General features: G+C 47.6%; 1 pseudogene across 1 annotated transcript in view; it reads left to right on the plus strand.

Moving 5' to 3' along the window:
• LOC308312135 (tax1-binding protein 1 homolog) overlaps nucleotides 1-12,568 on the plus strand; it is a 17,510-nt pseudogene extending 4,942 nt beyond the window's left edge. The window contains exons 2-9 of the transcript XR_013966194.1: nucleotides 16-165; nucleotides 3,011-3,101; nucleotides 4,666-4,851; nucleotides 5,831-6,118; nucleotides 6,535-6,750; nucleotides 7,300-7,372; nucleotides 7,629-8,008; nucleotides 12,344-12,568. The product of XR_013966194.1 is annotated as a tax1-binding protein 1 homolog (transcript). The remainder of the gene's footprint in view (nucleotides 1-15; nucleotides 166-3,010; nucleotides 3,102-4,665; nucleotides 4,852-5,830; nucleotides 6,119-6,534; nucleotides 6,751-7,299; nucleotides 7,373-7,628; nucleotides 8,009-12,343) is intronic.
• The last annotated feature ends 942 nt before the right edge of the window (nucleotides 12,569-13,510 follow it).

A 13,510-nucleotide genomic window follows, 5' to 3' on the forward strand; every position in this document is an offset into this window, starting at 1 on the left:
CCTCCATGCATGCAGGAGCTGCTGCGCTCCTCCCAGGGGCTGTCGGAGGAGCGGGAGGAGGCCAGGAGGAGGCTGACGGAGGCCACGGGACCGCCTGAGGCAGCTGGAGGAGGACCTGCTGGGAGTCACCCAGAGAGGCCTGCAGAAAGAGACCGAGTTGGACCGGTGAGTAGAGAACTGAACACGGAGACCGAGTTGGACCGGTGAGTAGAGAACTGAACACGGAGACGAGTTGGACCGGTGAGTAGAGAACTGAACACGGAGACAGAGTTGGACCGGTGAGTAGAGAACTGAACACGGAGACCGAGTTGGACCGGTGAGTAGAGAACTGAACACAGAGACCGAGTTGGACCGGTGAGTAGAGAACTGAACACGGAGACAGAGTTGGACCGGTGAGTAGAGAACTGAACACGGAGACCGAGTTGGACCGGTGAGTAGAGAACTGAACACGGAGACAGAGTTGGACCGGTGAGTAGAGAACTGAACACAGTGCAGAAAGAGACAGAGTTGGACCGGTCAGCAGAGAACTGAACACAGTGCAGAAAGAGACAGAGTTGGACCGGTGAGTAGAGAACTGAACACAGTGCAGAAAGAGACAGAGTTGGACCGGTCAGCAGAGAACTGAACACAGTGCAGAAAGAGACAGAGTTGGACCGGTGAGTAGAGAACTGAACACAGTGCAGAAAGAGACAGAGTTGGACCGGTCAGCAGAGAACTGAACACAGTGCAGAAAGAGACAGAGTTGGACCGGTCAGCAGAGAACTGAACACAGTGCAGAAAGAGACAGAGTTGGACCGGTCAGCAGAGAACTGAACACAGTGCAGAAAGAGACAGAGTTGGACCGGTGAGTAGAGAACTGAACACAGTGCAGAAAGAGACAGAGTTGGACCGGTGAGTAGAGAACTGAACACAGTGCAGAAAGAGACAGAGTTGGACCGGTGAGTAGAGAACTGAACACAGTGCAGAAGAGACAGAGTTGGACCGGTCAGCAGAGAACTGAACACAGTGCAGAAAGAGACAGAGTTGGACCGGTCAGCAGAGAACTGAACACAGTGCAGAAAGAGACAGAGTTGGACCGGTGAGTAGAGAACTGAACACAGTGCAGAAAGAGACAGAGTTGGACCGGTCAGCAGAGAAACTGAACACAGTGCAGAAAGAGACAGAGTTGGACCGGTCAGTCGAGAACTGAACACAGGCAGAAAGAGACAGAGTTGGACCGGTCAGTCGAGAACTGAACACAGTGCAGAAAGAGACAGAGTTGGACCGGTGTCAGTACTGAACTAGTGTCGATTTCGTTGACTTAAGACTATGACGAAAAATGTTTGTCAAGTGCCGTTTTACACTGAGGAAAGCTGAATGAAAACGAAATATAAACTGAGCCACGATGACTAAAACTGTGACTAAATATACTGACAATTTTACGTCTCCAAGTAAAAATGTTAGGCAGGGACTAGTGGAGACGTATAGCCTGGGCACCATTCCATTTCGGGTTCATGAACCGCTCGGGAGCGGATGATAATATCGCTACGTCATGTTGTAGTATTGTTCTGTAGTCGGCAATCTTCCCGGGACTTCCTTTTCCCTCAAACCGACTTTTCTCGACAAAAGCTACAGGCTACCCGAGAGCTTTTAATTGTTATTCTTCCGGTTTGAGGGAAAAGGAAGTTCCGTTTGATTGTTCCTGCCTGATGACTATACAACAAAACAATACTACAACATGACGTAACGATATCATCCGCTCCCGACGGGATCATATACGTCACTTTTGGAAACAGCGACTAGGCTTTCCTCCGAGGTGGAAATTAAAGCCTGGTGAGGCGAGGTTATAGTGGAGAAGAGATCCAGTAGAATTAAGTGATTTTATGTTTAGGTTGCATGCTGAAAATAGCAGATCTACATGTGGCACCTGGAGCCAACTATACTGTGGCTTTAAACAGACAACATCAAAGTGCTTGACTTAAACCTCTCTTTCTTAAAGTCTTGCTCTTGTAGCAAAAAACACAAGAGCAATTAGATGAATTGGACAGTCAACCAGTGCTGCAACGATTCTTGCTCAAATGTAGATCTGATATTGCATACTGTGTAGGTGTCTGAATCCCGAAATCCCGATCCTCGTTTTGATACATTCTGCAGCACTATAGTCCCGATCCACAGTTTTTGGAGCCACTCGCAGTGGTTCTCAACCAGTGGCCCGGGGGCCACCAGTGGTCCTTGAGGGGGGGTTCGTTTCTAAAGAGAGATCAGACTAATTATTGCGAGGTATAGCAGTGATGTAAATGAGTTTTCAATTAAATGAGTCCCGGGATGCAGGGATGGTTCTTTTAGATGAGTCCCAAGGACATTTTATGAGTCCCACTCAGCGATGTTATAGGAGTCATATTTTGCCCATTTTTTACAAATTGCAGCATTTCATTTTTATATGGTTATAATGTGGTTATATTCATGTAGAAACAGAAGAAGAAATTATTATTATAACTAAAGCTAGAAAAATAAACTAGAATTAAAAACAGGAGTAGTACAAGTTGTTTTATTGCGTCCCTTAACTATAAACTGCGTTTTTTTTGGGATGCAGAATGCACCCTATTCACCCCCTCGGTTTTGTTGGGGGGGGGGGGGGGGGGAATGGAAGGCGGGGCTTTTCAGAGTAAAATCTGCCGACACTCGCCTTAGGCTTAGCGCTTTTATTCTTAAAAATTCCTCCGGCAAAAGTATAGTGTTAACCCATTCTGAACGGGAACCCATTTTGGTGTTAGCATCATGTTATGCTTTAGCTATTGAAAAATAGCAGATCTACAAGCTCATAGCGCGCCACCGAGTGGCGCCGATACGAGCTTGTAGGTCTTCTATTTTTGAAAAATCGAAGAGCGACTGACATTTTTAGAATCTGATCTCAGGTCAGAATGGGTTCATCAGACCAGTGTGTGTCCAGTGGAAACCTCGTATGAATCTGATCTCAGGTCAGAATGGGTTAATTAACAAATGTGCTCGGTGGTGGTTGTGTTTCTGTCAGTCTGCGAGACCGCCTGAAGGCTCTGACGGCAGAGAGGGACATCCTGGAGAGCCACGTGAAGAACGAGAAGGACGAGCGTGACCTCTACAAGGTGAGACCCATGATGCACACACTGGTGGCTAAACGGAGGTATAGCTGGAGCTCTGTGTGTGTGTGTGTGCGACTGTGCGTGTGTGTGTGTGTGTGCGTGCAGCCGTGCACTTTGTATCTGCCCGTTTGCCGTTTTTAACTCATGTCCCTGGCATTTTCAGATGGGTGTCTGCGGCCAATTGCATACATTTTTGGGGTGAAATAGTTTGAGAACCACTTTTTGAGAGGTTTTCAGAAAACAATGGGCCGTTAAACATGATTCAAAAGAAGAGAGACCCAGCCAACCCCATATACATTACATTTCGGCCATTTGAAAATAGCCGATCTATACTAACTATACTCGATCGGCTATTTTCAAAAGATTTCGTACAAATTTGAACTTGTGAAATGGGACATTCTGCAATATGAGTAATTTTAAGTAACTTTAAGTACTTTGATGCCGATACTTTTGTACTTTTGATACATTCAAAATAAAACATTTGAGTACTTTTTCCCACCATGCACTGCGCAGAATGAAAACAAACCTGTAAGTGGCTGAAGAGCTCTTAACCCATTCTGACCTGAGATCAGATTCGTATACGAGGTTTCCACCGGACACACACTGGTCTGATTAACCCATTCTGACCTGAGATCAGATTCTAAAAAAATGTCAGTCGTTCTTCGATTTTTCAAAAATAGCAGACCTACAAGCTCGTAGCGCGCCACTCGGTGGCGCGCTATGAGCTTGTAGATCTGCTATTTTTCAATAGCTAAAGCATAACATGATGCTATAACACCAAAGTGGGTTCCCGGTCAGAATGGGTTAAATGAATGATATTTTCCCCCTCATTTCCCCGTTCTGCATGGGTCTACCCTTTTCCCCCGGTAAATGTATTCTGAGATTTACCGTTCTGTTGGGGAATCTGTCGACATTTCCCGACATTTCCTGTAACATTATGTTCCCCGTCTCTATTTGTATGTCTGACTGCCTTTCTTTTTTTTCTCCGTCTTTTTTTATTTCTCTCCTATACGTAAAGGGAAAAAAAAGGAAAGGTACTATGTTGTTTACCCTGCAGGGTAACTGGACTATAAGCTCAAGAACTTGTTTACAGCCAGGCCCTGCTCATATAGAACATTTCATGGTAGGGGTTCAATGCCTTGTCCATAAGGGCACTTCAGCGGTGGTAATTTTAACGTGCCGGTCCGGGGATATACGAACTAGCGACCTTCCGATATCAAGAGCGCTCCGCAAACCGTTCGGCCACCGCTGCCTCGTCTCCTTCCTCTTCGTACACGTCTGTTTTAGTGTGCGTTCGTGTGCGTTCGTGTGTGCGCGCACGCGTGTATGTATGCCCACACATGATATGTAATTGGCCGCCGACCCCCCCCATCTGAAAATATGTTGTTCACAGAAGCAAAGATATGAGTAAAAAAACGTTTGCCGTGAAAGCATATAACATTCAAGGATTTGCGCCACATTTTCACAAAGTAGATCTACAAGCGAGATCTGCAATTTTTCAACCGCTTAAAGTTCAAAATGTGTTGTGTGTGTGTCCGTCTGCGCATGCATGCATGCATGCATGCAGGCCCACCTGCGCAGCTCCGAGCTGGAGAACACCAAGCTGAGCGCGGAGCTGCAGATGCTCAAGGCGGTGGAGCTGAACCGCGAGGTGACCATCGCGCAGTTCCAGGAGGAGATGGACCGGCTGCGCGGCTGCGTCTCGCAGAGGGACAGCCTGGAGAAAGAGCTGCTGCACTACAAGAAAGACAAGGTGAGAGGAGAGGAGGAGGAGGAGGTGGAAGTTAGTTACCCCTATATCTCTGCTGTCGGGGAGAAACCATATATTTTTTTGAAAACAAAGCAATACTAGCCTAATCAAAGTTGGTGTTGTGAGAGTTTATAATATCCCTCTCGTCAATTACTTGGATGAGAGGGGGAGAGGTGGTGGAATTAGTATAGGGATTGGTCCGATTCATCAATTAATCGATAATTCTTAATAGGACCCCGAAATTGATTATTCAAATTAATAATCGATAATCTTTTCTTTTTTTCTTTTAAATCTTTTGTAAAGACAATATTATTGTCAACCAAACAGGACTACCAAAGTGTGGCTGTGTAGCTGCATGACTGCGAAGAGTGTGAGTGAGTGACTGAGTGTGAGTGAGTGGAGATTGACTCCAATCAAGATACAGGTTTGGAGGATTTATAGCAGGTGTTGGGAATTTACCTAATCAGGCCTATAGGCTGGGGTTGATCAATTGGCTCAACACTGATCCAGGGACCCTTGAGGGGTTTCCAGGTGGTCCTCATCCAAAAGATGGAGTAACCAAATGGTTACCAAATGGATTAGTAACCAAATGGATTTTAACTCTCAAGATTTAAAATTATTGATCTACATCAGGGGTTCCTGAGAGAGGGATAGTGCTGCTAATGAGAGAGAGAGAGGGGGGGGGGGGATTTGCACCACTCAGTTCACACGGGTGTGATTTTTTTCCTTCCATCCGGGGACGTCCTGGCCTCGTTGCCGTTCACGCGTGGCATGCGGCCCGCCAACCTTTTCTTTTTTAATGTGTCACCATTTTTCAACATGGACACGATTATGCCGACTACGAAAAAATTATTGTACTTATGTAATAATTGTGACAACCCTAACAAACACCTCTCTCAACAACACCCCCCCCCCCTCCCCCTCTCACTCTCCTCCCTCGACACACACACACACACACACACACACACACGCACACAAACAGGCGGAGCTGGCGCGCGTGCGCGAGCAGCTCCGGCGGACGGACGGCGAGCTGCAGGCGTCGCGGCAGCAGGCGTCGCGGCTGGCCGCCGAGCTGCGCGAGACGGCGGCGGGCGCCCGCGACCGCGGCGTGGCCGAGCTGTGCCGCGCGCGGCTGGAGGCCGACAAGCTGCGCGCCGGCCTGGCCGACGCCCAGGACGAGTGCCGGCGCATGGAGGGCCGGCTGGAGCGCGTCAGGAGCGCCAGCGCTAGCGCCGCTGCCGCAGCGACAACGACGACGCACAAGGAGGCGGTGAGTCGCCCGCTGCATGGGACCGGGCTGGCTGGCTGGTCCTGCCGTCGTTTCATGATCATGTTATGATGTCAATAACCCATTCTGACCTGAGATCAGACTCTAAAAATGTTCTTCTACATCCTGACAGTTTTCTGAATGTTTCTGGGTGACTATACCAGTGGTGGAAAAGTACTCACAGTTTGCAACGGTAAAGGCAACGAGTACCTTGACCCCTGTCGAAATAAAAAATATATACACGGACCACCATTTAGCCTCTCAGATACAAAACACTGCCAATTAAAGCATCTCCGGGAGTCCCCGGCCAAAAACGTTGAGAACCCCCTGGGCTCTAGCACCGCTCCAAAAATGTGAGTTATACTTTAACCACCGCCACTGACCACCACCACCGCCTCCTCCTCCCTCCTTCCTTCCAGGCCGTGGGGACCAGTGGCGACGGTGGCGAGGGGGGGCCGGCGGGAGCGGGGGAGGTGGAGGTGGTTTCGGAGGCCGAGGCCGAGCTGCAGAGGGAGGTGGAGGAGCTGAAGCTCCGCCTCCACATGGCCGCCGAGCACTACAAGGAGAAGTACCGCGAGTGCCAGCGCCTCCGCCGGCAGGTGGCCAAGCTGTCCGGCTCCTCCGAGGCCACGCAGGTAGAGATATCAAACTGAAGTATTATTTAAAAACTTTTTAGACCTGACGTAAAAAAAAGATTAAGTCTTCTGAAATATTTTTTTTTCAAAGATTTGTGCCACATTTTCACGATTTTTCAAAAATAGCAGACCTACAAGCAGTAGGTCTGCTATTTTTCAATAGCTAAAGCATAACATAATGCTAACACCAAAAGGGTTATTTTTTTGTCTATTTTATTGTTTTATTGTTTTTGTTTTGTCTTCTTCTTTTTGAGTGGTGCAACCACTCCTACACAACCAGCAATGTCCGTGCGTATCCATGTGCGTATCTATGTATCAGTGGCCGTCATGAGCACGAGTATGTGACTTATTAGTACCAGTAGGGGGCGCCAGAAACAGAGAGATAGTGATGTGCCTGCTGCCTGGCTATACGCGAGACTAGACGATGAATAAATTCATGTTATTCTTCTATTATTAGTCATTATTTTACACCCAAGGACTTCTATTCTGAAATGGTTGCGTTACAGGGATTGCTGTTGATTCATCGGCGGTGTTGTTTTTTTGTCGCAGGAGTCAAAGAGGAACGCAGCCACTGAGACGATGCAGGAGACATTGATCCCTAGTCCAGAGTCTCCCACTGAAGGTTGGCGCACGCACGCGCACACACACACACACACACACACACACAGGCAACATCTCTAACACGACACAGATGCGATGTTTTCCGCACGTTTTAAACGGGCTAAAAATGCAAACGAGATTAAAAACTAAACCGACCTGGCTGTTGGCAGCCATTAATTAAGACCACCTTATACTACCCAGTAGATCTATACTAGATCACAAACCCTCTGCAAACCTATGCTTTTAATCTGCTCTTAAAAACTGTGCTTTATATACAGAAAACATCTCCGCCACGGTTCTGCGAGGACGAGCGAGGACAATCACGCCGCCGCTGCTACTCGGAGGCATCGGAGAACCCGGAGAGCCCGCGCACGCCACCGCCGCCGCCGCCGCCCAAATCGACACGCCGCCTCGCCCCCCCGACGGCACGCAACGCGACGCCATCCCTGCTGACGCGCGGCGCACTGACCGACGCATCGGCGCCACAGAGGAGGAGGAGGAGGGGGAGGAGAGGCGGGGCGAGGGAGACGAGAAGGAGGGGGCCGAGGGGGAGGAGGAGGGGAGGGATAGCCCCCTGAGGATGACGAGCTGGGTGGAGGTGGAGAACGAGAGGCGGAGGAGCGCCGAGGAGAACGAAGAGGAGGAGGAGGAGGAGGAGGTAGGGCTGTCGCGATTATACGCTTTAAGTTGACGATTCACCCATTCCCCTGCTTTTGACGTAGATCTACGTCTTATTAATATTAATCTGTAAGTAAGTAAGTTAATCTATAGTGGTTATGATCGATGGAGTCGTATAATGCTACAGTTCTTCAGCACTGGGTTGCTGTATAGGTCTCTCTCTAGGTCGTCCTCAGACGAGCCCTCCATCGTCGTTTCCAGTCATCCCGATTCTCCATACATCCGGCCAGTTCGTTGGTACTTTGCACTCCTGCATCGCTCTTGAGTACTAGGGCTGTCAGAACGAATTTCATAATATGAAAGAAATTCGAATATAAAAAAATATATATATATTCGAAAGCTAAAATTGCCATTCGAATGGAGCTTTTATCATTTATTAATTCTATTTAATATTTTTATTTTGTTTTATGTTATTTTATCCGCTCACTAAATGTATTGAGTAACGAATCTACCGCTGTGAAATCTCCCATCTGCACGCACACACGCGCGCCTCGTCACCTCCTCCCTCCTCTGCACGCATGCACACACGCACAGTCGCACAGCGCGCTGCAACTAAGAAGAATCACTCACATGTTTTATTAGTACCGTCGAGTCTGTCGCAAATTGTGGACAGTTTGAAAATGCGGGTCCTACGTGCATTAAACCATTAACGTTGGTCCGGCTGGTTTCATTTTGTCCTACGCGATTACGTGAATCAGCATGGCTGCGCCTGCAGTAGGCTATTACCAAAACAAACACATGGTAGCCTACTTTTGTGTCGCACATGGAAAGCAACTGAAAACGACCATGGATATATTAAAGACAGTTCCCCTGTGCTGCTGTGCACAGCGGAGATAATGCAAAACTCCAGGTACGAACCAAAACACTGACTGTCTGAAGCTGATCATCCACGACTAACTATCTCCAGACTAGTCCTGCAGTCGCGCAATGAAGGAAAGACAATCTCGCCTCTCACTATAGTCCACTACAATGCCATTCTAGTCTTAAAACCTACATTTATGTGTTATTCAACAATTACTTTAGCGCAAAATATAGGCTTCTCTATATATCTTCATTGCTATTTTACTAATGATGGCCTGTTCATCGTGACAGCATTCTGTTTAAAAAGAAAAAAGAAAATGTCCTGTTCATGATTCCTGACTAGCCTACTCACTACTCAGACTATACTGTATCAGAAGTATACAACGTTCACTGTAAAATGCATTTGCACTATAGACAGACAACAATCTTACCGTGCTGAGTGCACTGTGCTCAATAAAACAACAGTTTAAACGCTATTTTGTGCCGAAAACCATTATTACATGGGCTGAAAGTACTGCTTTGTCGTTTGGAAGGGGGGCCCCTCTAGTGGACAGAACGTGCATCGTCAATCTGTGTATTATTATAGGCTAAATATGAGCTAAAATAAACAATGTAAATATTCGAATATTTTCGAAAATTACAAATAATGAAGCAATGAAATTCGAATTGGATTATAGAGGTGAACTGACAGCCCTATTGAGTACATCCACGTATGTTAGCGCGGGGCGTCCTCGTGATCGATGCCCGTGTGTTGGTTCCCAGAGCACCAGTTTGCTGGCTGGCAGTTCTTGATGCCTTTGGCAGTGTCCTGCTAGTCTCATTCTCCTGGCTGCTATTTTCTGGCTCACCCTCGGTAGTCCCTCATACAGAGTCATGTTAGTGACATGTACAGTCTTGCTGATGTTAAGTACTGCACGCAGCATTCTGGTGTAGCACCCGTCAAGGGACTTCTCCAGGGTTGGCTTCAGGGTCCAGCATTCACTGCCGTATAGGAGAACAGACTCCACTGTTGCGTAGAAGAAGCTGAGTTTGATTTGTCGGGGGAGATTGGAGTTCCAAACACTGTTCATGCCATTCAGGGCCCTCCATGCAAGTGCCTTCCTCACTTTCAGATCTTGCTCGGTTGAGTTGACCCATGAGCCCAGGTACTTGAAGTCCTTGACTTCCTTCAGCACCGTGCCTCTTGCTGTTGTGAGAGGTGGATGTTCCGGTGAGATGTTGTAGGTGATGACCTCAGTTTTCTTGGCATTTAGCCTAAGGCCAACTTTGGCACACTCCAGCTCCACACTGTTCAGGAGTTCCTGAGCTTGTTCCACGCTGTCGGAGAGCAGGCCGATGTCATCCGCATAGTCCAGATCTGTCAGGACTACCTTGGGATGTCGTCTTGACCTCCTTGGGGTTAGGGTGAAGCCAAGATCCTGCTCTCGTCCACTGATGGCTTTCCTGAGCGCATAGTCCAGGACTATGATGAAGAGGAAAGGGGCTAGGGTATCCCCCTGCATTACCCCGGCCCGGATATCAAACTCCTCGCTGTTACCATCTGGGGTCACCACCTTGGAAATTGGAACATAATTACTAGAAATGATATTTCTTTGTAATAAAAATGCACAGGGCAGATATGACAAGTAACTGAAATATACCAAGAAATTACAGTTTTTTTGGGGGGGATTTTGCAACCCAGTGTCAATTATCTAATGTAATCCTGGGCGCAACACTTCCTCTGCCAACCTGGGGGGTGGGGGGGGGGGGGTAGTGGTCTGACCTCATGCTTCCTACTATGCATGAGGAGTCCAAGCTGTCCAGCTGAAACTTCTTTTCACCTGACAGGGGAGAGTTTCCCGGCCCCGGAGTCTCCAATGCAATGGAGAATGCAGGTGGCAGACTGCTGGGTAATGGAGTCTCCAATGCAATGCTATGGAGAATGCAGGTGGCAGACTGCTGGGTAATGGAGTCTCCAATGCAATGCTATGGAGAATGCAGGTGGCAGACTGCTGGGTAATGGAGTCTCCAATGCAATGCTATGGAGAATGCAGGTGGCAGACTGCTGGGTAATGGAGTCTCCAATGCATGGGGAATGGTGGCAGGCTGCTGGGTAATGGAGTCTCCAATGCAATGCTATGAAGAATGGTGGCAGGCTGCGAGTGCCCGAGGGCCGCTGGGTAATGGAGTCTCCAATGCAATGCTATATGGAGAATGGTGGCAGGCTGCTGGGTAATGGAGTCTCCAATGCAATGCTATATGGAGAATGGTGGCAGGCTGCTGGGTAATGGAGTCTCCAATGCAATGCTATATGGAGAATGGTGGCAGGCTGCTGGGTAATGGAGTCTCCAATGCAATGCTATATGGAGAATGGTGGCAGGCTGCTGGGTAATGGAGTCTCCAATGCAATGCTATATGGAGAATGGTGGCAGGCTGCTGGGTAATGGAGTCTCCAATGCAATGCTATGGAGAATGGTGGCAGGCTGCTGGGTAATGGAGTCTCCAATGCAATGCTATGGAGAATGGTGGCAGGCTGGGTAATGGAGTCTCCAATGCAATGCTATGGAGAATGGTGGCAGGCTGCGAGCTAGTGGCTGTGTTTTTCTTCCTGGTTTTGTCACTGGCGATTGTGGAATATTTTCCGACATTAGAACATTCGACCTCGCTATTTTAACCCATTTAGGCCTGACGTCGAAATTAAAAAAATATATAAAATCATGACAGTTTTCTGAAAAACCTATGTTTCTATGTCAGTGGTGCTAAACCTTTTTCATGAGCCCTGCATGTATTTGGTCGCCGACCCCCATCCGGAAATATGTCGTTCCGGGGACTCCCCCAGAAGCAAAGATTTTAGTTAAAAAGCTCTGGAAGAATATTCAAAGATTTGCACCTATACAAGCTCGTAGCGCGTGCCACTCGGTGGCGCGCTATGAGCTTGTGTAGATCTGCTATTTCTAACGGCTAAATTATAACATAATAATGTTTAAAACCCCGAAAGGGGTTCCCCTCCCCAAAATGGGTTCGTGCAAACGGAGCTATATACATTCACGTTTTGGGGACGATTCTTCAAAGGTTATAGTGAAAAAAAAACACTGGCAGTGAATGCTGTCTTTTTAAGTGGTGCAACCACTTCTACATCCAGCTTTGTCCGTGTACCTGTGTACGTACGTCAATGAGCACGAGTGGTGTGCGCATGCGTGACATTGGAACGAGAGAAGTATGTGACATTGCTGCCACCTGCTGGACGCAAATCCCTAATCTAACGGAGCAGAGAGAGAGAGAGAGAGAGAGAGGGGAGTTGCACCACTTGGTTCACACAGGTGTGATTTTTTTAGAATAGCGGAAATAGCTGATCTACGTATATACAAGCTGGAAACCTGTAGATCGGCTATTCCTGCTTTTTTTTGCACCATTTTTGTCCACATAATTGCAATCGTCTCAAATATAACTGAGATTAGACGATGACGTAAGTGATTGTGACGACCCCTAGGAGGAGGAGGAGGAGGAAGAGGAGAGCTCGGGGGAGGAGGAGGAGGAAGAGGAGGAGGACGAAGAAGAGGGGGTGAGCGCGGTGGAGGAAGGAAGGAGCGAGGAGGAGGAGGAGGACGAGGAGGAGGTGGAGCAGACGACCACGACCACGGCCACCACGTGCTGGGTGGTGGAGGAGGAGCTGGCGCAGATGGAGGAGAGGTGGCGGGAGCAGTGCGCCGTCAACGCTACGCTCAAGCGGCGGCTGGCCGACGAGGAGGAGCGCTTCAGGGTGAGTATATGCGGTAAAAACACGGTAAAAAAACACGGTATATATAACACGTTCCACACCACACGTTGTTCAGTCTGACAGGGAACGTGTCAGACACTAAGACCTCTGAGACACTAAAAGGTCTCAGAGGCCCGCCCGCATTCATGGCAAAGTGTACAAGTCATGTTCGACTTGCCCAAAGGTCATGCCCTCTCTTGCCCCCCGAAAAGTAAATCATCCATTATAAAAAAGGATAGGTAACATTTCAACCCATTTATATATAGGCCTGACCTCGAAATTTAAAAAAATAAATCTTCTAAATCCTCCCAAGTTTTCTGAAAAAAATATTTTTACAATTTTTCAAAAATAGCAGACCTACAAGCTGTATGTAACACTAATGTAACACTTATTATTTTTTTCATTTTTTTTTTACTTTCTGGGGCTGTGCGATAAAAAAATACCAATGCATAGCTATGTTTTTTTTTTTTTCTTTTTTTAAAGCGCTGTGAATATATCTGTTATCACAAAATGGTCTGTGAAATTGTATTTGGAAAAACTTTCAATTAAAGTGACCTATACGTATGCGGGTCATGACCCGAAGATTGAAAAACGACCAGTTTTTACAGTAGTGCAAGTGGACTAAATTTCCTCGCGGTTCGTAGCTTTTTTTATTACTATTTACATTTGCGCCATTTGCGACTGACATTCTTATGCACATTGAGTTACAACCATAGCCCTCTTTATGCTCTTAACTGCTGGGATCCGCCTGACGCTATAATCAAGCCATAATAACAACTCATACAAGACAAAACCCACCCTGCTCTGATCCACACTGTGACCCTTCCTGACTGGAAGGCGGCCAGTTTCCAGTGTTCTCACCAGCTGGGGTTAATAATAATATCACTATCGTACTAAGAGTGCCTCTTGAGCATGGCACTAGGGAACGCACCCCCCACACACACA

The sequence above is a fragment of the Protomyctophum bolini genome, assembly GCF_963924005.1.
Source record: "Protomyctophum bolini genome assembly, contig: SCAFFOLD_803, whole genome shotgun sequence".
In the NCBI taxonomy this organism is placed as follows: domain Eukaryota; kingdom Metazoa; phylum Chordata; class Actinopteri; order Myctophiformes; family Myctophidae; genus Protomyctophum; species Protomyctophum bolini.